This window comes from Arvicola amphibius, chromosome 6 (genome assembly GCF_903992535.2).
Source record: "Arvicola amphibius chromosome 6, mArvAmp1.2, whole genome shotgun sequence".
NCBI lineage: Eukaryota > Metazoa > Chordata > Mammalia > Rodentia > Cricetidae > Arvicola > Arvicola amphibius.
Window position 1 is genome coordinate 60,256,480 of NC_052052.2, and position 26,107 is coordinate 60,282,586.

The window sequence follows — 26,107 nt, forward strand, 5'->3', positions numbered from 1 at the left end:
ACAGGGTAAATAGAACCCAAGAGATAGTAAGTCATTTAAACACTTCTCTCCCCTTCCCTTCAGTTAAGAGGAGCCAACTTAATATATTTTTCTTCCAATTGAGCCCAGGAGACAGTATTCACTACTGGGGGCCTATAAAAGGTATTTAGGCATCTAACCAACAGTGAAAGACAGATGGCAGGGTTCTCAGCCATCACAGGTTCATCTGAAGGATACATATTAAACCCCTGCCCTTTTACAGAGCCTTTTGACACACATCACTTTTGAATGTGACCCCTTTAATTTTCATGTGGCAACTTATAGCTCATGATGCCTTGGGGCCAGTTATAAGTAGTTCATGTCTGAGATTACACATCTGATATTTATAAAAATACAAATACTCCAGGCAGGAAATGACAAATCTTTGGTAAGCTATTTTCAGGTCTTAAAAAAAAAAGAAAAAGAAAAAGTCGGTGATGAACTAACCACGAAGATTAAAATGATGCAGCCTAGCTGCATATTGAAACCAGTCCCTTCTAACAAAAATGCCAGAAGCTATTATCTCTACAATTTAATACCATGCAGTAAGTCCTTGTCGATCCCCAGTACCCTGCAGCCCTCCACAGCACCTTACAGGACAGGACATGAGATAATAGGAGCTGACTTTAATTAGACTCTGGGTTGCTGGAAAATCTCTGCTTTCTAAGTCCAACTTCACCTAGTTTCCAATGAGTTGCAGTTGGAAAACATGACCTCAGGTGATAACATTTCCTTCACTTTTATGTATCTCTTTTATTGCATTCGAGGAGCCTGGTGGAGAGGACGGTGGTGGCCAGTGGCAGTTGTGGTGTGTTTTCTTTTAAAAAGTACTCAGCTACTCAGCGTCAGCATTTGCCAGAAGGCATTGCTTGAAGCCCTGCAAGACAAAGTCCCCAGTGCAGTCCTGCTTCTTTAACATCAAAGGTATAGATTTTGGATCATATTCACCACCAGTAAAACGAAGAGAAACAAAACAAGGGTGGGGAATGGTTTCCTCACCAAGGATGGCCTACTGGGAAATATTCAATCTTGGTCCTACAAACTTCTGGATCAACCATTCCAGCAATGCATGTTAAGTTGGTAAAATGCATGACTAAGAATCATAATTAATCGAACTAGTAGCTTTTTGAAATATTCTTCTTTTAGAAAGGAGGAGATGACTAAGCAGATAAAGCACTTGTTGCACAAACATGGGGCTCGAGGTTCAGATTCCTGGAACCATGGGAACACTTAATTTGAAGATTTCAAATATATAGCAAAGCTGAAGGGATACAATGTGGCCTTACAGTTTTTCTTTCCTTGTAAGGATAATATCTTTACTTCACTCATAGACTAATACAGATTTGTAAACATTACTAATCTTGCTGAACTACCTGAAAGTAACTTTCCCACATGACAATCTCCAAATTGTTCAATAAGGATGCTGCCATATATGACTGTTATCACATTCAAAGAAAGCTAAAGGAATTCTCTAGCACAATCTACCTTGTAGCACATAAAATTTTTTATGACTGCTCCCGAAATGCTCATGTGTTTGGTTTATAATCACTTGTTTACTGGCTCTATAATCTAACAAAGAGACACATCTTGACTTTGGCTGCTTTGCTCTAGAACAGTCCATATACCTAGAGCTATTTGATTTGTTTGTATCTTAGCAATCTTGACTCTTTCAAAGATTTGTCTGATAGTTCCTTGAAATACCACTTAATTTCTTTATTATTTCCTAAGTCTTCTGTTCTAAAGACCCAAGAAAAGGAATACATTTTTTGACTAGCATATTTCACTGAGAAGGTATTTTATATTATAGTCATTGCCAGGAGACGTTTAAGGCCAGGTTGGACAATTGTCTGTGAAGTTTGGTCAGTTAAAGTGGTATATGGCATACCGCTCCACAGTGGTACCTCTCCACAGTGGTGCATTTTACTCCATTTTGTCAATACATCTATTTTAAAAACCAGAGGTTTTAAACATTCTACTGATAAGTCATGGTAGACTCAATAAGCACAGGATTTATAAACTGGGATCTATGCATGTGTTTCAACCATGAACCTAAACCCCCAAACTATGTACAAAATGTTGTGTGCAAACATGCATCAGGTAAAAAGGAAATCCACACAATTTCAAATAGGATGAAGACCAAAATATGATTAAGAACAAATTGCAGGTGAAAGGCTCCATGAATGAGTTTTGCTTTAATGTCATCCATCCATCTTGTCCAGCAGTTTTGTGGCTTCTGTAGTGTGACCCCTCGAAGATCTACTGACATATGCCTTCTTGCCACAAAGGAATCGTGTCTTTGGGAAGGCAAAGTTCTGTAACCATTATAAGCATGGGATAGTACTGCATGGAATATGGCACTTTGAAAATACATTAGCAAAACTTTATTGAGATAGCATCACAGTATATACATAGTAAAGAGAAATGAGTGAGAGGCAGAGGAAAAGCGCCAGATGCTATGATTTAAGTTCTTGCTAGAATTGATAAGAAGAAGGGAAGAATAGCACAGAAGAAAGGGGCAAGGGAGGAGGGTAAATTTAGGCGAAGAGAATAAAGGGTTTGGCTGATACAGGCAAAAGAGCACAAGTATGCCAGGCCGCCTCCTATTGCCGCCTGTGAGGATCTCATAAAACAAAGGCTTATTTAGCTTTCTCCTGCCATTAGTCTTTAATCAAGTCACATCATGTGACTTCATTCTGCAGGATTTGTACCATGAAGGACTCTGGAATGTGTGAGGAGAAGGCAGAGAGCACAGCCTGTACCCCAACCCCTGAATCCTGCTGGCCTGACTAGGGGGAATTTTAGCTTGTTACCGCTTCTCTCTTCTCAAGAAGTCTATGTTAGCTCCATCCTTCCAATGTCACTACCTCTACAACATGAGGCAGAAACTTCATGACACCATGCAAATTTGGAAGCAGGTGACCCAGCTAGGCAGATGATTCAGACAAAGGCATCCAATTATAGGTGGACACAGTTCTACTGCTCCCCAGATTTGGGTATCAGAGCCTGGGCAGGATTCTGTCTCTCCTTGCCCTCCGTGGTTAAGCATCACTGCTGGTATTTTTAGCACAGGGAACAAGAGACTACAATAAGCACATGCAGGGAAAACCATTCAGTGGAGAACTTCCCTTTCCTTCTGTTTCCAATCTGAGAGGAAACCTGAAAGATCCCAGTTTATAAACATACCCCTGGCAAGGCACCTACTCCAGCAATAAACTGGATTCTGTTTGAACTTTAAGGAAACCACTCCATGTGAACCTGGGATTCAGATGACTTTGGCATGGAATTTCAGGTTGGCAGTTTCAGGCATTTTGCTCATTTTGGTTCATTTATCCTCAGTAATGCCTCTGTGTTTTATAATGAAAAATTCAGCACAAGAAGCCTGTGCAGCTGGCTGACAACTTCGATTCACGATTTTGAGTCTGGTAACTGATTTTTCCAATTAGCCTCAAGGAAATATTTTCTCCCATTATTTTAAGTTTAGTCTACTTTAATATGACTATTACAATATGTCACCCCTCCTCCAAACCACCCTCCAACCTGTTATTGGCCAATCAGAAGCATCATATTCCTGATTAAGCACTTGAAAATCCTTTAGTTGTGTAATCTTTATAAGTAATGCATGTAGTATCTACAACTAGAACCCACACTTTGGGTAGAAGGTAATATATCTTGATAATAACTAGTCAAAGAGATGTATATTTTCTCTTCATCTTTGCACCACTGCCCTCATCATAATCCCACAGAGAAGAAGAAAGATCAAGTGGCTTTCGAAGTTCTTAGTATCTAGTATCTTATTTTCCACACAGTTCTTTCTTTTCTTACTCTGGCACAACCTAAGAAGACTCATGAGCTCAGAACAGTTTCTCTCCTGAGCCCCAGAGCCATTTCTGTGTGTCTTTAGAGATTTTCCTGGTTGGACAATGGAGTCTCCCGTTATCAAGTGACCTCACTGTACTGCACTGGGAATCTCCTAACACGAAGACTCTTCTGCCAATTCAATTGAGTTTTCAAGATAGCCAGTCTTCAATTTGTAAGTACGCACATCTGCTCTGGAGTTAACACTAGTGTAATGTTTTCTAGATTTGAATCCATTCCACTACTACGTGTGCGCCAAATCCAGCCTACAGCATGCTTTTGTTTTTCAATGAAGTTTTCTTTGGAATGTAGACATATCCCACTTGCTTGCATATTGTCCGTGGCTACTTTCATATTACAACAGCAGAGTTCAGTTACAGGACAAAAACATCTAAAATAACTTTCTGGCATTTTACAGAAAGCCTGTTGACTCTGGTCAAGCTGATCACCATTTCCCCTTCCCCTTATCCAATCCTCGTCATTTGACGATAGCTGTTCTAAATTCAATGATGTAGCCATTCTCTTAACATAGGGGCACCACCTGCCTCACCTGAACTCAGATATGTAATTCCTATGGTAGAAACTAAGCAGCCTCAAAGGTTTATGTAATGATACAGTTAGAATAATCTGCTTAACTTCTGAACATGAAATTCTATAAATTACTGCTGAGAATGCCACCTGATCCTACTCTCTAAACACATCCATCTCCATATAGAGAAAGATGATGTAGGCTAATTAGTTACTTTTTCATCTCTTTGTAGACTACTAAATATGTAATTTTGATTCTGAGGTTAGAAAAAAAATCTGGATTCTGTTCCAGGCTCTGTAATTTTCTGTCTATGTACCCTTGGAACCCATGTAATAACCTCTCTGGGGTTCAATTTCCTCATTCATCAAGAAAGTGTCTTGGTTTTATTTAGCTTTTTATCACCAATCATTTAATATAATAACTTATGGGGAAAGTTTATCTTGGCTCACAATTATAGAGGTTCCAGATCATGATGGATTATACAATTCTTTTAGCCCTTCTGATGAAGAAGCTAGATTGGTATGGTAGCAAGATGTGTGTTGTAGCCAGCTTCTTAGCTCATGCAGGAAACGAAGGGGTGGGGGCTGGGCTTACATCTCATAATCCCCTGTAGGATCATACACCCAACCCTCAGAGGATGCCGTGTTTGACTCATGGACCTCCAGGACCCCATAACCTTCCAATCTATAGCAGCAGCCTCACAAGCAGCTGAACCACACCTTCTCTGAAAGACTTGGTGCCTTAGTAAGAGGAAAGAGATCACTCTTTACATGAAATTGCAAGAATTACTTAGCATTTCTTTGCATGGCTTCTAAAATATATAAATAAATGTTCTTTGATAGGTTATGTGTAAATTTGATGCCCTGAAACAAAAATCTCTATTCAACACATTTTATTTCCTTTGCAGGTTATTTTGTCCTGTTTGTTGGGGTATCATATGCCTGATGCAGAATGAGGACAGTCACTTTATTGGATGAATGAATACATGAAACAGTATGGATTTTTATCTTTACTGAAAACCTCTAATATTGTGCAGAGATGTCTTGTTCTAGTGACATGTTTCTATTAAAACTTTATTTTCACTTAAAAAAGACCTCAGCTGCATTCCAAAGATATCCTTGTAGAGGATATAATGCATGAAAATTGAGGAGCTCAGACACACTACCTTGAAAGTATAATGAAGAATAACAGGTCTGCAGCCAGCGGGCAAACAGAAACATGTGTAGGCACATCGCACCCTCTGGAATTTCTCAGGATGGTTTTCTGAGCTTGGCCTTTTCTAGATAACCTCTTTGGCTTTTCCCAAGCAGTGAACTGGGAATTGTCCCCACCGACAGTCTTAATCTTTAGTTTACGTTTTCTCAGTGCCTTGTCACCAGTGTGCCTTAGAGCCAGCTTCCAAAATTGTTGGTGGAGTATTAACATAAAGTTTCATTCCTGCTTGCCTAGAATTTCCTGGTCACGAGCCTCACCTATTTTCTTGTGATGCTTTGCCATCATCTGTCTCCACACCAACCAACAGCGTCACATTTTGGTTCAATTATTTCAACAGCAGTCCTAGATATTATTCCAAGTAGAAATCAATCTCAGAATGATACACTGTAAGAAAGTCCTATGAAATTTAATCTGCCAATCTTAACTTGTCATTAATTACATATACTTCAGGGTGTAGAAGAAAAGTTAAATGATATTAGAAAAGCCATGGATATTTTGACAGTCATATAATTTACCATGATCACACTACCATTTTACTACGGCATCTTACATACAATCTTCTGATACTAAGGGAGCTAGTACTCAGAGAGGGGTTACATCTCAGAAAAGTAATCAATAGTCCTATCTACCTATCTGTAAATCCTATAAATCACAAACATGACCAGCCTGTCAAGATATCACAAATGGTGCAATAATGGCACTTTTATCTTGGGGGCACCCCAAAACTGTCTAATTTGGACCTAAGGTCTGCTCAGTAGGAAGGAATTTATAGGTGGTACTATAAACATTGCCGGTTAATTATGGCTGGAGAGGTCAGTAACAATGGAGAAGAATTAAGTGACAGTGGTATTCTGAGCGCCAGCTGATACCTTTACAATACAATTCCAACATTCAAGGCACAGGTAACCTTGTTGAAGAGGAACTAGAAAGATTGCTAGAGCCAGAGGACCAGGACACTTGCTGCTTTATGGTGTCTTCCAGGCATGAAAATCAATAATATGGTTGTCAAAACAAGACCTGAATAATTTATTACACTACCAGTTATGATGTCAATGTAGCCAAGGAGAATTTCACAAGGTCCTACCTGTAGAAGAAGAGTTAATGACAATCAATTGCTGGAGAGAGAAGGGGGTGGGGAGAGTGAATCGGTGTTCTTCAGAATGAGACCTATCATAGATTATTCAATCCCAAATGATTATGTCTAAACACACATAGATCAAAGAAACACTAAATGGGGTCAGTTCTGTGTGTCTCTGTGTGTAAGTGCAACAATTTACAGAAGAAGAGATCATAGAGTCAAAATTTTTACATGTTCATAATAACTCATGGGTCAGAATAAATAAGAAAATCACTGAATTTCTGAAAATAAAACAACAAATCAAAATCTGTGGAATGAATCAGGAGCAGCACACTCTTGGAAAATTAGAACTGTAAATGCTTATGCTAGAAAAATTATCTACTGTGATAATGAAGAGTATTTAGTTAGATCAAAGGCTAGGATAGACATACAAGTCAGTTGCTCTTCTGACAAAGGGTAAACCTGGCACCAAAGCTTGAAAATATTACAATGCCATCAAACAGAATTCTTAGGAAAAATTCAGGAAAAGGCACACATGACCTGTGTAATGAATTTTACATATCACTGCTCGTATGTATGAAAGAACACCTAAGTAAGGAAATAATATTTTCATAGATGCTAAAATTCAATACATTCAAGCTTAATTCTTGACTGACTTAACCATCGATGTTTTGATATCTCAATACTATTTATAAGGGCTTTCTCTTTCTTTTGGAAGAAAGTGATGCTGACTTTAAAATTTAGATGTACAAAGCCAGACTCCCATCCTGCCTCAGCTCAGCCCAGGTCCCATACCTCTAGGCTGCTGATAAATATCTATGGATTCACTCTGCAAAACTCAGCTCCAGGATGTTACCCGCAGACCCTGCCACTAGGCACCCTCACATCTAAATTCCAGTTAAGTCTCACAGACTCATGTGGACAAACAATATAAAATTCACATTTCCTCTGTAGGTGTTCTTTGGGAAAGACAAATTATAGAAGAACTTTGATAAACTTTGTAATATATGCAAAATTTACCTGAGCACAGATATCTGTCAAGCATAAATGTTGCTTTCTGGTCTCTTCCCCTCCCCCAAAAATCATGTTGCTTATCATAAAATGGCTCTTGCTCTTTTTCCAAAACCAGATAGCTGAAAGTGAATCAACATAAAAAGACATTCAAACCAAATGACAACTCAAAGGTTTGAACAAGAGTGGCAAAGATGTCTACCTGTTGGAGGAGAAAGTGAGCCACCTATTGGTTCCTGGCTGCTCAGGCCCAAAATAATGGCACAGAAACTGTATTAATTAAATCACTGCTTGGCCCATTAGCTCTAGCTTCTTATTGGCTAACTCATACTAATTTCACCCACGTATATTAATCTGTGTATCATCACATGACAGTGGCTTACTGGCTAAAGTTCCCAGCATCTGTCTCTGGTGGCTCCATGGCTCCTCTCTTACTCTGTCTTCTTTCTCCCAGCATTCAGCCTAGCTTTCCCTGCCTACCTAAGTTCTGCCTTGCTATAGGTCCAAAGCAGTTTCTTTATTCATTAACGGTAATCACAGCACACAGATGGGACTCCCACATCACCTACATAACATAAAACAAATTATATCTCAAGTAAAAACGAGCCACAAGAAAAGTAAAAGGTCATTAAATAAGGAAAAACTTTATAAGAGTATGTAATCATCATACCTATATAGCTACCTAATTCTGAAAAACCATACACATAAAACAAATATTTCCAGATCTTAAGAGAGAAACAAATGCCAATAAGATTTGATATGGAACTTGGATACTTGACTTCCAACAACTGAAAGTGCATCAGGCAAAAAGTCAACACAGCAGAATACTTGAATAACACTCTAGATATAAGACACCTGGAAGACATAAGTGGAACACTCTTTCAAATAAGAGAGTACACATTCCTTTCAAGGGTATGTAGGATCAGGATTCTCCATAGGATAGATCATAGATTTAATCATTACAAGTAATTTGAACAAACTTAAGCGGACTGACATCACATCCTCATTCTTTTCTAGCCACAATGAAGGGAGACCTGGAAATTTTAAAGGGAAGAAGCTTGGAAATTCACAAATATGTGAAAATTAAATAACATACTTCTGGAGAGCCAACGAGTTATTTAAGAAATTGAAAGTCTCAAAATGAACACTCAGAGAGGAAACAATACTAGTCATTCCAAAACTGTTTCAAAAAGCTGAAGATGAGGGAGCACTTCCAAACTCATTTTATAAACTCAGAATTACCCTGATATCAAATGACATGACAAGAAAAAGTTCCAGGCTGGTAAGCTCGATGAACTTAATTAAAATGCTCAACACCAAAATAGTGATCTAACAGTGGATCAAAGGGATCATATGCTATGATCAAAAGGAGGATTATGGATTCTGAGGATATGGTTTCGTAATTAAAGTATAAAAGCATAAAAGCTTGAGCTTGAATCTCTAGCAACAAGGTAAAAAGTATTCTCAGTACTGGGAGTGTAGGGACTGGAGAGTCCCTAGACTTGCTGATCTACCATTCTAGCTGAATTTGTGAGCTCTAAATTCAGTTACAAACCTGTCTCAATAAAAAAGAAGACACCTGACCTCCTCCATCTTCTACAAACATAAGCATCACATTGAAGCACACTTGGATGCATAAGCACACATACACAACATATGAACATATACCTCATATGTACAGGTAGAAGGAGAAATTGTCCATGATAAACAAGAAGGGTTCAAAATAGAAAAATAAAATAAAAGTGGCAGATTATATTAACACATAAATATTGTAAATCATATGAATCAGACACCGAGCAGAGGGTTAAGTCTGTCTAATGGCCAAAATCTAGTCCACACTTAAATCTGTTATTTATGAACAAAAATCTTTTTTTTTCTTTTTTCTTTGTTTTTTTGGTTTTTCGAGACAGGGTCTCTCTGCAGCTTTTTTAGAGCCTGTCCTGGAACTAGCTCTTGTAGACCAGGCTGGCCTCGAACTCACAGAGATCCACCTAAAGGAATTTCCTGTCATTGTATCCCAAAACTGGAATTATCAGCACACACTACGTAATACCCTATTCTTTTATGTTGGTTCTGGAGACCAAAATCATGTCCTCATGGTTTTATAGCATCTTACCAACTGGGATATACCTACAAGCCCCTATGAGACATACTTTTAAAGTAAAATTGACATGAAAAGCCAGAGGGTTAAAATAAGTTTTAAGAAAGCAAATGGAAAAGAATGTACCCTAACTGATCAGAAGACTAATCATTAAACTATTTTTAAAATACTCTAGTTTTAAAGAACAATGATAGCTGGCAGACTCTGGAAGACAAACACAGCTCTACTCCAGGTTTCTAGACTTGGAGTGGGAAAATTTTCACCCATAATGCTACTTGGTACCTCTGGTGCTGGACAGTAGGGCACCATTATGGCTCTTGGAAACATGGTCCTGCCCATTGCCATGACAGACTGAGCAGGACAATGAGACCCAAACACACCACCATATAGACATGTACGAGAGAGAGAGAGAGAGAGAGAGAGAGAGAGAGAGAGAGAGAGAGAGAGAGAGAGAGAGAGAGAGAGAGAGAATGGTTCATGTCCTGTGAAGTGAACAGAGGCATATCCTCTGTGAAAGCAGTGAGGAGTGAGATGAAGTGGGAAGTTTCATTGCCACTCAGGGCCATGGTGATATCTAGACCTGGGCTGCTGCCAGGGCCCATGTCTAGGTTCATGGCACTGATGCTGCCCTAGTCTGTTGAAGTCCATGACTGCTGATACCACCAAAAGCCTAGGGTAGATGGAAGTTTCTGTCCTGCCCAATCTTGCAGCCCTTCAGTCCCAAAGAAACACACAGAGGCTCATTTAATTATAAACTGTTTGGCCAATTAGCTCAGGCTTATTATTAACTAACTCTTAGTACTCAAATTAACCTATAATTCTTGTCTATGTTTAGCCACATGGCTTGGTACCTTTTCTCAGTAAGGCATTCTCATCTTGTTTCCTCTGCTCTGGCCGGTGACTGACTCTCTGCCTTTCCTCTTCCCAGAATTCTCGTAGTCTGGTTACCCTGCCTATACTTCCTGCCTGGCTACTGGCTAATCAGCATTTTATAAAACTAATAGGAATGATAAATCTTTACATTGTACAAGATCCTTATCCCACAGCAGCCTGCAATAAAGAGCTATACAGAGTTAGCCCCGCTCCTCCTCACTGGCAGCTACTTTAGGGAGAACTGGTTCTTCCCCTCACTGACTAGAACACTCAGAAGAGTAGGTCCTACTCCTCACCTGGACAGCAAAATAGAGCAGACAGTGTTCATAGGGGCAAAGGTGAGCTGCCCCTCTGGATGTAAAAACTACCCAGAATAAGAACCAGGTTTATGAGCTGGCTCACGCCAACATCCACATCATCTGAAACTTGAAAGGGTCAATCCTGCAGACACAAAGCTGCAGGATCTCCACACACAACACAGGACAAAAACAGGATTTCCAATAGGAGTCTTAGTGACACTCCATCATTGATGGTGTAGCAGAAACCAAAGGCCTTGAACAAGACCAATGACTCTTTGCAATGAACACTTGCAAATAATGATACATGGATAAAAGGCTCTACTGCATGACTCACTGTCACATCACAGCTTCTATAACAAGATTTATTTTTCCTTTATTTTCCTTGTTTTCTCTTCAATTTTGTTTTATTTGGGGGAAGAGGTGGTGAAAGGGCAGATGGCAGATACAAAGGGCCAGGATTGAGGCACATGATATGAAAGACACAAAGAATAGAAAGAACAAGGATAATCTCACTTTTCTTACCCGTCGAAAAATATTCCATTGTGTAAATGCATCACACTTTCATTCTCCATTCATAAGCTGATGGACATTTAGACAGTTTTTTTTGATCTTGGCCATTCTGACTGAGGTATGATGAAATTTCAAAGTAGTTTCAGTTTCTATGTCTTTTATGGTAAATGTTTAACAATAAGAAAATGTTCTGAGTCATTTGTATTTCATCTTTTGAAAACTCACTTCATCTTTTGAGAACTCGCTTTTAAATTGGATTGTTTGTCTTCTTGATGTTCAGTTTTTTTTTTTAACTTCTTGTATATTCTAGATACTAACATCTGCTCAAAGTGTAGCTGGGAAAGTTTTTTCCTTTCTCTAGGCTGTCTCTTCACTAAATTATGGCGTCCTTTGCTTAACAAAAGATTTTCAGTTTCATATGATCTCATTGGCCAATTGTTGGTCTTAATGCCTGTGTTACTTGGGTTTTGTTTAGAAATCCCTTTCTCATGCCGACAATGTCAAGTGTATTTCCCTACTTTTTCTCTCAGACTCAGGGTATAATGTTTTATCACAGCATGGTCCTTTATCTATTTGGTGTTGAATTTTGTGCAGGCAGAGAGATAATGATCTAGTTTTATTCTTATATATTGCAGTAGTTTTAATGTAATTGGCACTCATAATCTCATAGAGATTGGCACTATTAGAAGGTGTGGCTTTGATAGAGTGGGTATGGCCTTGTTGGAGAAATCATGTCACTATGAGGGTGGTGGCATCTGAGGATTTGTATGCTCAGGATAACACCCAGTGTGTCAGACCATTTCCTGTTGCCTGCAAGATATAGAGCTCTCAGCTTCTTCTCTAGCACCATGTCTGCCTGCATACTGCTATGCTTCCCTATGTAATGACAATGGCCTGAACCTCTGAACTGTAAGCAAGTCACCCAAATTAAATATTTTACTTTATAAGAGATGCTGTGGCCATGGTGTCTCTTCATTGATGGGGAACTTCAGCCAATCACATTCTGTTTAGGGTGTGTCCCCCTGGGGCCACAGAAAACAAATAAAAACATCCAGGTACACTTGCTGCTACCTCTTTGTTCCCTGCGCTCCTGGTGTTTGAGGGATCTTTCATGTAAGTTTTCCCTTTTTCTCCAATTATTAAAAACTAAATCTTTTGTATTGAGCTGGTCTGATTAATTATCGATTGACCACAGCCCTTCACTTCATAGCAATAGAAACCCTAACTGAGACACACATGTAGCCACACAGTATGACCAGCACAATTTCTTAAGATGCTGAGGGTTCTTTCCATTCCATGTGTATTTTTGGCTTCTTGTTAAAAATCTAGTTGCCCTGGCTGTGCAGAAGTATATTTGTGTTCTTAATTCTCATCCATTTATTGGTGTATCTGGAATTTTTGCCAGGTCAGGGGTGGAGTGAGTTTCTGTTACCCCATGCAGGAGAGCTTTCAGTGTGAATAAAATTGCCCCGGAATCTTACTGCTGTTGGTGTTAATTACTATATACACTTATCAAAATTCAGAATTGAATACTTGAAATGGTATATTTTAATGTATGTAATGTACTATGCTGGTTTTAATACTGTAGCACTATCCTAATGTTTGATTTGATACTCAAAATATTCTTTGCAAAGCATGTCATTATAAGCTAATATTGTTAGACTAGCCTTTTAATTAATGCTACTAGAAAAAAATGAATATTGATATAGGTAAGGAAAAAATTCAACCATTAATTCCCACTGTAATAAACACTGATTTAAAATTTATCATAGATCTAAGCTATTTCAAAATGATGTAGTATGATGCTTACCTCACCTCTACATATGCCAGAACATCTACTCTTTCTTGCCCCACTCTACCCATGCATTCTTTCAACAGTCACAGCCAGAAAACGACGTGGAGAATAAAAATCCTAGACCCTCAGGATTAAGTGAGTATTTCTGAGGGCACCTAAGCAAACAAGTCACAGGGGAAATATATATAATCTAGACCTCAACAAACAAAAAAAATGCTGATAAAAATTAGCAATACAATGTAAAAATGGACCAAAGTTTGTAGCTCAGAAATAGGGCATGTGCCTAGCATGGGCCAAACTCTGGATTTGGTCCTTGGCATAAAAAATACAAGGAAAGAATAGGAAGCCATACATTGGAAGAAAACATTTGCTCAACATACATCTGGCAAAGAACTATTTTCCAAAATACATCACAAAAGTTTAAACTTAGCAATAAAAAGACAAACACATAGTTTTAAAAAAAGCTGTTGGGAAAGCCCAACTCACTAAAGCAGATGTACACATGGCAAATACACCCAATGTGATATCAATGGGATAACTGGCAAAAGAGTTGGAGGCTGTGAGGCAACTGGGAACCACTACTGGTGGCAAGGGAAGCTGAAGGTAACTTTGAAAGCCGGTTGGGTGGATCCATTTAGAGCTCAAAACAAGACCACAGTCCTCCTCCTAAGGGAAAGGAAAGCATACACAGATAAAGATGTGCACACATAGATGTGTACACCCAGATGTGTGCTGATAACACCATCAAACCAGGTCAGTAGTTGTGTGGGACTGAGGTAAGTCAGGGGTGGAGGGAGTTTCTGCTACCTTATGCAGGAGAACATTCAGTGTGAATGAAATTGCCCTGGAATCTTACTGCGGTTGGTGTTAATTACTGTATACACTTAACAAAATTCAGAACTGAATACTTGAAACGGTATGTTTTAATTTATGAAAATTATACACCAAAAAGACTATGAATGTGAAACTAGGTAAACCTGTTGTGAAGAATATTTTTATAAACAGCTGTAAAGCAATGTATACAATTAATAGATGTTAGTAAGATAACTCCCACTCCCATTTGATTCTCCTCAACCTCATTATTACAGCTAATAATGGAGCGGCCTTTGGAAATTAGTCTTTATTCCATCTCTAAATGCTCCCTACAGAATAGCATGGCTTCTCCACATAAAATACGCAGTACAGATCCTGCCCAGATGGACAAAAGATGTATTGTCTTCAAACCACTGGCTTGGCTCTCCTATACTCAACTTTTACTTCAGATATCCAAGCTTAAAAGCAACCAGATGAAGTTTTATAGAATTTTCAAAGGGGGAGGGGAGAGAAACAACGATGAAGAAGAAATAATGAAAACAACTTTTGCTCATGGGAGGAAGTTTTCTGTGCCAACCCTGAGTTCAGAGTGATCTTTTATTGGCCACATTCCAAACTCTTCCAAGTACAGGCTTCTAATGGAAGTGCTGACACACGCTCCCTCTCAGCTCTTCAAACAGGGTGATACAGTAAACGTGGGTGAAGCTACTCACTGACATACACGACGCATCCCTTCCTCAGCAACAGCACCTCTCACTTTGGTTACTGTTCTTATAACAATATGCCAAACTGGTAGAAAAGTCACCTCTTCCCCAAGCTCTATTTTGGTATCCTTTTTATATAATACAAATTAACCTCGATAATGAAACTTTTCAGACTGGCTTTTCTCTATATTGGCATAATAAATCTCCTCCATTATTTCGCATCCATCGCAAACCTTCTGTTTATTTTGCCTGTGTCGGCTGTGTTGTGAAATAACCCAGACAGTGCAGAATTCTTTTGAAACTGCTAGCTCTTTCCATGAGGACACAATCAATGTCTGTAATTGAAAAGAATCTAGATAAAAAACCCCACTGATTTGGGAGGAGGGAAGAAATATTAGCTCAGCATGAACACGTGTGCCTTTGTATTCTGCAGTTCATGCTTTATTAACAGCTGGACAACTCCACAAAGCTGCAAAATGGCCATATGTTAATCAGAAGCCTAATGAAGGGGAGGCACTAGTCATACATTGATATCGTGTATATTTTTATAAGTGCCTCAAATAAATGATGCTTACAAATAAGAATGATGACCTGAGTTTTCTCCCCAGAATACATTTGCGATTAGAAGAATGATCTGCGGAGAACTCACAGTCCCTGCTTTTGCAATGCAGTGAGATACACCCAAACCTTCACCCAGCCCTTTTTGTCTGGGGCTTTATCGTGGATGTGTTCTCCAAGCCATCCCCACCTGACTCTTCAGCCGGCTTTTCAAACTGCAATTTGCATGTGTGCTCAGAAGGAAGCATGGCTTCCAGTTCTTTTTCAGGAACCATGCCTGAGACCGTCCTCAATTCAGCCCATATCAAAAGCTCTATGGGTCCTTCTGCACAGGTGACAGTGATTAAGATCTGCTGGGATAAACTCAGATACATGATGCGCAGCAGTAGGGACCGGTCATTCAGAGTAAGCTAACAGGATGTAGAGGCTTCACATTCCAGTCTGTCTCTTGAAATTTAGGTCACATCCGAGGAGCTGGATGGGGCTTACCACATGGTTGGCAAAGTGCATGTACTAAGTCTGGTTTCGCCTTTCAGGTGCGATCAACACATAAAACCTGCCATCCTAATGCTACCGCATTTGACACCCCCACGCCTAAAATAAGAGCGATGCCAAGGACTGCATTAGCTGAAGATATATTGTCAGTTTGGAAGATGACTGTAATGGGAAGGGAAGCTGCACAGCCAAAATTGCTAGAGCTGCTTACATTACCTACTCATAACCAGTTTCCACTTTTCAGCTTCTCCAAAAAAGTCTCACTTTTATGAACATCTCTGTGGTTGCTGTATCTCAGAACACAGCTAAGTGTCCAGTATGGGTCGATATTAAAGAGTTATAATTCACCCTGAGCTACTCTCTCCTTTAAAACATCGATCTATAGATAAAAGGAAAATTGCTTTTGTTTCCAGTATGCTAGTTCAGTTTTATATTTTCTTTTATTATTATTTTCACAATAATTTAATTTTTAAAATTATATCTTAATTCCATCATTTCTCCTTCCCTTTATTCCCTCCAACCCCTCTGATGGACTCCCCTTGCTCGTCTTTGAAAATATATATGTATATATACACATATTTATACGTTCCTAAATATATAAATATAACCTGCTCAGTCCACATAATTTTTATTCTTCTCTTCCTTCATTGTCCTTTCAACTTAGAAAAATGACATTTACTCATTAAAATTTTAAATTAAGGTAAGTGTCCCCTGGGCAGTATGTGAGTCAGAGCAAAGATTGGTACAGATTTTAGTTATTGTTGTCTTTAAGGGAAAAAAATCTTTTAGTGGCGAGGGGAAGGGTGATAGAAAAAAGAGAGGGTGGAAAGAGCAGAGAAAGATGGGTAGAATAAAGAGAGATGAAAACTAAAATGAGTTTAACCATGTTTAGAAAAACCATGACAGAGTGAGGAGGAAGGGGTCATCGGGCAGAGGTTATATTTGCCTTTTTCTGTCTACAAGCTGCCATGTTTGTGTGATTCTGCCTTTTCTACAGAAATTCCACACTTCTGGCAAAACAAATAATAGGGATTCTTCGCAAGTGTTTATTGATACCTGTATCTGTCAACGAGGTGCTCACTGCTGGAACAGGTTAAGTCCCCAGTTCCCACTGATTGCAAACAACAGTGAATTCTTGCTCATGAGGCAAACTTCTGTTCACACTCAGGTTTTGACAGCCTTCTGCCTTCCCCCTGCCTGTCAACCATGGTCATTTTGAGACTTGGACTTCTTCTGTGATTGGGCATCCACTCCCTCCGTGTTTTCCTTATTAAGAACAACAGGAAGATGGGGGAAAGGTTCATCTACCTCTTCAGCATGTCTCAGAAAGACATGGACCACTGACATTCCCACTTCGTTTGTCCACACTAGTCTGCTAGTCTGTTTTCAGCTTAGCTATATAGAGAGTGGGAACTATAGTTTCTGACTGGGAAGATGTTTTCTCAGAACAACTAACCTTGTGGAGAGGAACATGAGTCTTTAAGGGCTAGCTGTATAACCCTTCCATACCTATAAAGTATATGTTTTAGGTTTTTACATGCAATTTATCTTGAACTTCAAATAAAAGTTATACTGTGGGGTGGGCAGATAGATGACTTAGCGGTTATGAGCTTATATGGCTTTTGTAGAGGACCTTAGATTAGTTTCCAGTACCCATGTCAGGTAGCTCTCCACTGCCTGTAACTCCAGCCCTGCTGGGTTTGAATACCTCTTCTGGCCTCCAGGGGCATCTGCACACACATGGCTCACATATATTAGGCATACTCAAATACACATAATTTAAAATAAAATAAATCTTTTAAGAAAATATAAATTAAAGCAATAGGTTGATGGATTAAGTTATTAATATTACTAAAGCTCATAAGAAGTCATTCACTCTTAGACTATTGCTTATTTATATTTCTTGCCTATTCATTCTTAACTATTATCAACCAATAATTTATCAAATAGTGAACTCTCCACCTAAATTCTTCCCACTCTAGAAATGATAGACGGTAACAGAGTCTCTGAATTTTAGAATTACAGTTGAATTGTCCCATTAGAAATCTGCTATGATCTGCATGTACATCTAGTCCTCAAATTAATAATTTCACAACTATCACCTCCAAGGTCAAGCATTAGAAAATGGTCTTCCAGAAGGCAAGTAAGTCATGGCGACTGAGCCATTATGACTATTATTGTCCTCTTAGGAAAGAAATCCCAGAGGCTGGGGAGTCGGCTGAGTGAGAAAAACACTTGCCTGCCATGCAAGGGTGAGGACCCTCTTCAGATCTGCTGAGTGGGTACACAGCCACATCTATAATTCCAGCCCTCAGAGAAAGAGAGATCAGGCATCTTCAGGGAAAATTGTCAGGTTAGATACTTAAATTGGGAGCTCAGTTTCAAGTGAGATATCCTGCCTCAAGTGAGAGGAATCTATGGAGGAAGATGGTTCACATCAACCTCTGGCATCCACATGCATCCACAGACCTGCTTTTGTAACTCATAGTCATACATACTCACCCTAATACACAAACACACATTCATGCACGCATGTGCACACACATGCATATACCGCATATATGTATAAAAGAAAGAAAGAAGCCCCATAGTCCCTTCTACTGTGTATGGACACAGCAAGAAGGTATTGAGCATTCATCAGGAAGTGTGCCCTCACCTGACACTAGATTTGCCAACACTGGACTTCTCAATTTCCAGAATTGTGAGAAATAAGTTTCCTTTATTCTAGATGATATTAAATCTATGATATTTTGTTATATCAGAATAAATGATCAAAGGTAACATCTTTCTAGACTCCCTGGGATCAGTGTCCAGAGCTAGCAGCACATGTGGTAACACAGGATCAATCTGAATGATTAGTTGTGGTGAGCAGGAAGCAAACTCCTCAGGGAATTGTCCCCTTTGGTTTATGACCACTCCAGTATTTGCTTCAAGTTCTAGAAATAAAAGTGTATCTTTTAGCTTTAGACATCTTCCGATTTGACTGCAGAGGGGTTTGCCTATACTCCTGTCCATGGACCTGGTCCTTTGTAGTTTACTGTGTATTCAAGTGAGGAGTTACACCATGGAAAGGGTCTTTTCCCCTGCAAACACTTGGTGGCCAACACGATATGCTCTTACCTTTTCTGTGGTTTGAAGGATAATGGGGCCAGATTTATCAATAGTAAAACGATGCTTGTCTGCTCTTAGGAAACAGCTACACATTCTTCCTTTGGTCATTTCAATTTGATGTTTCTATCTCCTTTAATAGAATTACATTTCAAGTTACTTTGAAGAATGATGCAGAGGGATCCTAGAGTATTATTCCTTCAGCTGGCACCCATTTATTGGGAATTTATGACACAGAGATTGCATGTAAGGTCTAGGAGTGACACAAAGAGTCACTTCCTTTAATGAGTTTTTACTGAAGTCAGAAAGATGTGGATGAACGAAATGCAAGAGTTTCAACATTCTTGATCATATTATAGATCCTCAATCCATAGGTCAATGTTTCACACAACTAATACCCACCATTACTGTGTCATTGTTTAGGGAAGAAATAACACATATCTAATTTTCTTTTGTCTCGTGCAGACATGTGACAGTTATAGACAAATTGGAATACATACAATAAGTATATATTTATAATCCCAGAAACAGAAAAGGTATTTCTTTGGTAAACAATTTGCTCATTGTAGTGTTTGCTGACATGTTAAATGCTACTGAAAATTCAGCTTGCTAAGAGATACCTACTCATGTAGAAAAATGGCTACAAAATACTGTCTGTGCCAGGAGAAAAAGAATCTGAGAGCATTTGATGGACTGTTACCCAACTGAGTTGTATAAAATCTTAAGCAAAGATTTTTACTCTGCTGTGGGCTACTTAGAACATAGCGCGACTCTCCATCGTTATAAATATGTACTGAGAAGGAGCCGGTCTGTCAGCTGGAACGGTACTTGATGATTTAGAGAGGACTGTACTGCCCTTTTCTCTTTCTGTTTTTCTCTGGCTAACCCACACTCCTGGAAGAAAGGAAGAGCATACTCCCCAGAGCTTGGGCAATGAATGGAGGCATTGTCCACCCAGGGAGGATAGGAATGTTTCACACGTGCAGCAGAACTTTCTTCTCAACGTGCCCTCATCCTTATGCCTGTAAATATTTTTTGAAAGGCGAATATCTTATAAGATGATGGAAAGAAAAACTCAGGAGAGGTATTCTGCATATTTTTATTAAGCTACTATGAATTTGAAATTCAAAACTCATTTGCTAAATCAAATTAGTAGGAAGGGCATAAAAGTGAGTGACTTAGGGATTAATGAACACTCGGCGATCGTTAGTAGATGGATACAATCAATGTAAATACCAAATAATGTAAACCCAGTTTATTTTGTTAATGTAAATGATTTCAAATGGGGCTGAAATGAGATACATAAACAAATACAGCCCTTCAAGCTGAGCATAATATTCACGCTCCAAAACATATGTCAAAAAAGCAAAGGATTTACCACGGTGAGTTACACCATCAAAAGGCATCTAGTCACTGCTTGTTGTAAAACATGTTATAGAAATGAAATAATTTCTAATTAAATGACTAAGGATACGGCTTAGTTTTTAAAAGCTCTGTGTTTATTTTTTTAAAAAATCAACTTCTAAATACTAGACCAAAAAGTTCATGCCATCAAATTTCTTGTAGCGTTTATAGTGAGGGAGGTGATTGCGAACAGATTATAATTTAGTTTTGAGGACTCTTTTTCTTCTCAGAGAAATTTATACATCAAAACAGTGTAAAAACAAAGGCTCTACATATGGGCTCCATGCCTCACTTTGATGAGATGAAGATATTCCAGGAGGTGCGAACAGATAACCTCTTAGCGGGGTAGAGAAACAGAAATACTTGGGAGATTCATAACTGAATTTGCCCTTTCTTTTCTAAATTAAAAGAAAACTTTAAAAACAAACACATAGATACTATTTAAGAACTGAGTTATTTATGCAAAATATGGAACATTTAGAGACTCAGTTTAGGGATATTCTTCCTATATTTTCATGGAATGTTTGCCTCTTAAAGTAAAAGCGTCTATAGAACCAACCCAATGACAGGTTAATTTCTGTCAGCCATGTGTTGAAGCACAGTAATACACAAATTTTACATTTCCTGCCATTTGTCCTCTCTTCTGGTGGCAAGAAAAATGTGCTTCTGATAAATTTCTGAGACTGAGGTAATCTGAATTCAATTTGGTCACTTGTAAAACTCAGATCTTATGTTTACCAGCTCTCTTACCTGTAAGAACCATAAAAGATATGAGTTCTGATACCTCTTAAATACATCTGGAACTGAGCTTGGCTGATTCCTGTACTATGAGATAAGCAGTTGTTGCATGACTGACTATGTTGCCCCGTAAATGGCCCCCAAACGACACTGCACCTAACTTGGCCTTGGAAATCCAGGCCAATATTCAAGATAGGTCATTCATTTCAGAGAAGAATATCCTAAAATTGATACTTTCGAGGACCCAGATGACCAATGCTCTGTGCCACCAAGGTTCTTTAGGCAAAGCATATAGAATCCAAATCAAATGAAATAATGCCAAGGTACCACAGCCTGCAGTTCTCCTGCACCTGAGTTTATTGTCTGCAGATAAAGTGCAGAGAGCATCATGAGTCATCCATTCAGTGGTGAAGACCTGGAATTACTGCATAAGGAACCTTGATATAAAATATGACTAGAACATGACAAGAGAAACCAAAGGGACTCTATGTTACCTGTACAGAGGAAGAGTTGGGGACAGGAGGACACCTATATGAGTCACAGAAACAGATATATTCCAAAGAGCCATCCAATTGCCAGGTTGTTTCTGCCATCATCCATGATATGAACCACTGCCTGTCCCTAGGAAAGGAAACCATCTTATCATGGCAAAGAAGGTAGATACACTTGAAAGTGACTCCTCATAGACACCTATATTCTATTGGTTTAGTTTCACATGCATGAAAATACAAACAAAAAAGTTTTAACTTCCGGGCATGGTATGAGCCAGCCCACAGCCCATCTACAAAGTTGTTGTCCCATAACTGGCAGTTCATACATGCTAGAGGTTCACAAAACATCATTTTTGATTTTGAATAAATAGCCAGTGTGACAAAGGATTCAAAATGCCATGCCAAGGATACCATAAAATTCCACAACCATGGATGTGAGGCAGGTGGCTGCAGACACTAGCTCATTCTGGCCGAACAGGATAGATGCGTAACAACTAGCTCAAAAGAAACTCTTCTCCTGATTGTTGTAATTCTCAGCTGGATTGTGTAACTTAAGGGATCGATGACTGATAGTTTTCTATTCATCCTCACCAATCATGGGTCTACACAACAGTAAAAAGTATCTTGCGACCTCTTCCATTCTTTTTTTTTTATTTTCAGCTTGTAAAACCCAGGCCTATGAATGTCAGGAGCACTGGACAACAAAGATCCCCACATTCGCTCTTCATAGCCAACACCATTTTGGTTTGTATAAACTCCATATTGTTTTGTTTTGATTATTTTGAGGCAAGGTTTTACTATGCAGCCCTGGTTGGTCTGGAACTCACTATGTAGACAAGGCTGTTCTTGAACTCACAAGGATTTCCTTAATTTGCCTTGAAGGCATGGGATTGCAGACATGCTCTGCCACAGCTGGCCTTATGTCAACTCTTAATTCTCATACTTGGAGTGCTTCTCCTTTCCTTGTGGTTTACAAGCTGGGCATCCATCACTATTTACTAGAATCAGTTAAGTACTTAAGTCTCACACCTGCCCTCTTAAGTCGTGATTTCTGGAGTACCCAACGCTGCTGAATTTTGGTGCTGAGGCAGAGAACTGGTCCACTGGGACTTTGCTCAGGTGACAACCTCTCAGAGCCATCCCTACCTGTAGTGTTCCTCCTACACAGTGACAGCTGAGCCTGGTGCAAAGATATGAAAGCAAAGAAATGTATATGTGAAAATAATCTTTATGGGGAGAGGCAACCCATAAGGTCACCACCACAGACTGCTGCCGTTGTAAACCATATTGATTTCTCCATGTTCTATGACTCAAATATGTGGAGTCATCAGAAATACAGTCTTTCAGTCAAGTTTTAAGAGGTAACCAAGATCAGTGGTTAAAGATCAACATGGAGTATGATATTTGGGGGTCTATGGGACCTCAATGGCTTATAATTCCAGTAGAAGTAACCCATTCATGGCATTGGGTTTTGGAGCAGGAAGGGTTAAATGGGGAGGGGAATAGAAGTGCAGAGCAGTGGAGGGGAGGGATAATTAAAATGCTAACTAACAGGAAAGAGCTGCCAAAAAAGTCATATGGAGACTAGTACTGCAGAAGCCTCCCCAAATATAAACATGCACAACCATAAAGAGTTTAGACAGAGTCATCTTTAACAATGCCCCTGTTCCACGTCACAGGCTAGCAACAAAATGTCTGTTTTAGATTATTATCATATTATTATATGACACTATATCATATTTTACCATTTAAAAATGAATAGAGAGACTCTCATCTTAGCAGACATTTAAATGAGCATATATTGTGTTCAAAGAACTTACACCATTATGTAGAATATTCATTTAGTCATTCAGTAAATACTTGCTGAGAAATTACTAGCAACAGGCAATCCAGTAGATTGGAATCCCTGCCCTCCTGTGGTATGGGACAATGGTCTGTTTTCTGTCAATTATATTTTAAATAAGCACAGATTGGCCAGTAGCCAGGCAGGAAGTATAGGCAGGCCAACCAGACAGGAAGTAGAGGTGCGTCAATGAGAAGAGGACAATTCTGGGAAGAGGACACAGTCCTGGCCCAGCCACAGAGCAAATAAGATATGACTGCCTCGCTTAAAAAGGTACTGAGCCATGTGGCTAACATAGACAAGAATAATGGGCTAATGTATGTTATAAGAGTTAATAAGAAGCCTGAGCTAATGGGCCAATTAGTTTATAGTTAATGTAGAACTTTGTGTGATTTCTTTGGGACTTAACGATTATGGGAACTGGGAAGGATAGAAAACCCCAGACAACATTCCTGTAGTGGAAGATACAACAAATGTGTCCTTGTTGAGTAGAAATATATAGCATGCCAGTGGCAAGTCTTCAAGAGAAGAAAATCTTGTGGAGAACAGCTATATGCCAGCTGTGAGGTAGGCAGCAAAAGGGTTGCCATGGAGATTTGATGGTCAGGGCTGGCCTCGGGGTTTTACTCAGAAGATGAGTCTTCAGTGAAGATCTGGAGGAATTGAGGCACTGGCACATGTGGAGTCCTGGCAACACAGTATCTGGGTGAAGCCACATTAAGGGACGGTATATTTAAGCAGCAGGAGGAGGCCAGTGTGGTTGGAACTTTTTGTGGTTTTCAAACTGAGTTCCTTTGGCCCTAGAATTCTGAAGTGACTTTGGTAGTACTTCCACTAAAGGCTGCTAGAGAATATTATCTATACAGCTACTACCAATGCCAGCATTTGTTGGAGGCCAGGCACAGTGCCAAGCTGAATGTTCTACCTCATTTTAACCTTTGTCACAGCCTTTAAACACAAGTCGCTTTTAGTAACACACCTTCTTGGGTTATACGCATTTAACAGAAACAAAAGCTTGGCAAGGAAAAGTCACTTTCCTAAGGCCACACCAAGGGCCATGAAGGCAGGATTACAACCCGGATAATATGAATATGAATCAGTAGCCTATATTCCAGGAACAAGTGGGGAGACAGGGTGCTGGGGAAGAGAAAAGGAGAAAGACTGGTATTTAAAATATTATCTGCCTCCACTCTTTGTACAATATTAATAAATATGTTTGTTGCTCATCAGAAACTCATCTGTGACATACATAATTAAACTAGAATTAGAAAGCCCTAATGACGCCTGGCTACTATGTTCCCTATAGGGGATGGAGGAACATCTCAAATAAGCATTCTCGGGGGGCCTAGGTAAGGAGACATTAGTGTTCCTGACTTTTGACACCCTACACACATGCCTAGTGTGTAGAATCCAGTTAGAACAGCACTTCTGTATGGGGCACTCTGCAGCTGAGAGCATCTCCTCACCAAACTAAGGCATTTGACAGCAGTTGGAAATATAAGTGTTTTAACCAGATGACTGGGAGCAATGGCTCCTGATCTAAGGAGGCAGATGGGTGAGAGTCCAGTGGGTTAGAGAGGCATTAAGAGAAATCAAATCAGAAAATAGTGAGTTCCTGGATATAGATGGGGAAGCCAATGTCAAGGTATAGGTTTAAAGATGCTGAGGGAGAAAACCAACAGTACTAGATTTAGTAGATGCTCAAAAGATAGAAGTTGAAGCAGGGCAGTGGTGGCTCAGGCCTTTAATTCCAGCACTCAGGAAGCAGAGGTAAGCAGATCTCTGTGAGTTCAAGGCTAGCCTTGTCTACAAGAACTAGTTCCAGGATAACTAGGGTTGTTGCACAGAGAAACCCTGTCTTGAAGAAAAAAAATAAAAGATAGAAGATAAAAATGATGGAAAAGAGAATCTCAAAGCTAGTGTCTGAGAACAGATAGGGATAACACGATGCACAGCTGGATGACCAATAGTTCTCCTTTAAACAGTTTGCATTCTAAACATGCAAACTAGTAAAAAAAAAAAAAAAGCCCAGCAGGTTACTGTATGAATCAAGCTGTCATGACAAATGGCCAGACTAGGTAATTTAAACAAAGGGTCTGTCTGTCTGTATTTATGCCTGTATGTCTTTTATTTTTCTTTTCTTATCTCTCCTCTTTCGCTTTCCTTTTTAGTTTTATAAGCTAAAAGTCCATGTCCAAAGTGACATCAGATTTTATTTCTTTTACAGTTTCTCCCCTTGGCTCGTTCATGGCTTGGCATCCTGGTGTGTAATGTTTGCCTGGCCCTTCCTAGGTACAGACGCAGGAGCTCTCTGATTAGGCTAGGGTCAGTCCTTCTGACCTCAATTAAGCTGAGTTACTTTCTGAAAGGCTTTACCTACAGACATAGCCACACAATGGTTTAGGGACATCATTTAGTAGTTGGTATAGGGTTGAGGGGATGGGGGAGGTATTATATGGACTCAGGGGTGTTTATGAAAAAAAAAGGGGGGGGGGGGAATTACCTGGTTTGATGGGATGATTGGTATTTGTGAATTATTGTTATTAGAAAATTGCATTGTTGTTGATTCTTGTATATTGAACATTGTATGCGAGTATGCTTCTACCTCTATTGTATGAGAGTATGCTTCTACCTCTGTTTAAAACAATTGTTATATTGAGATATTTATC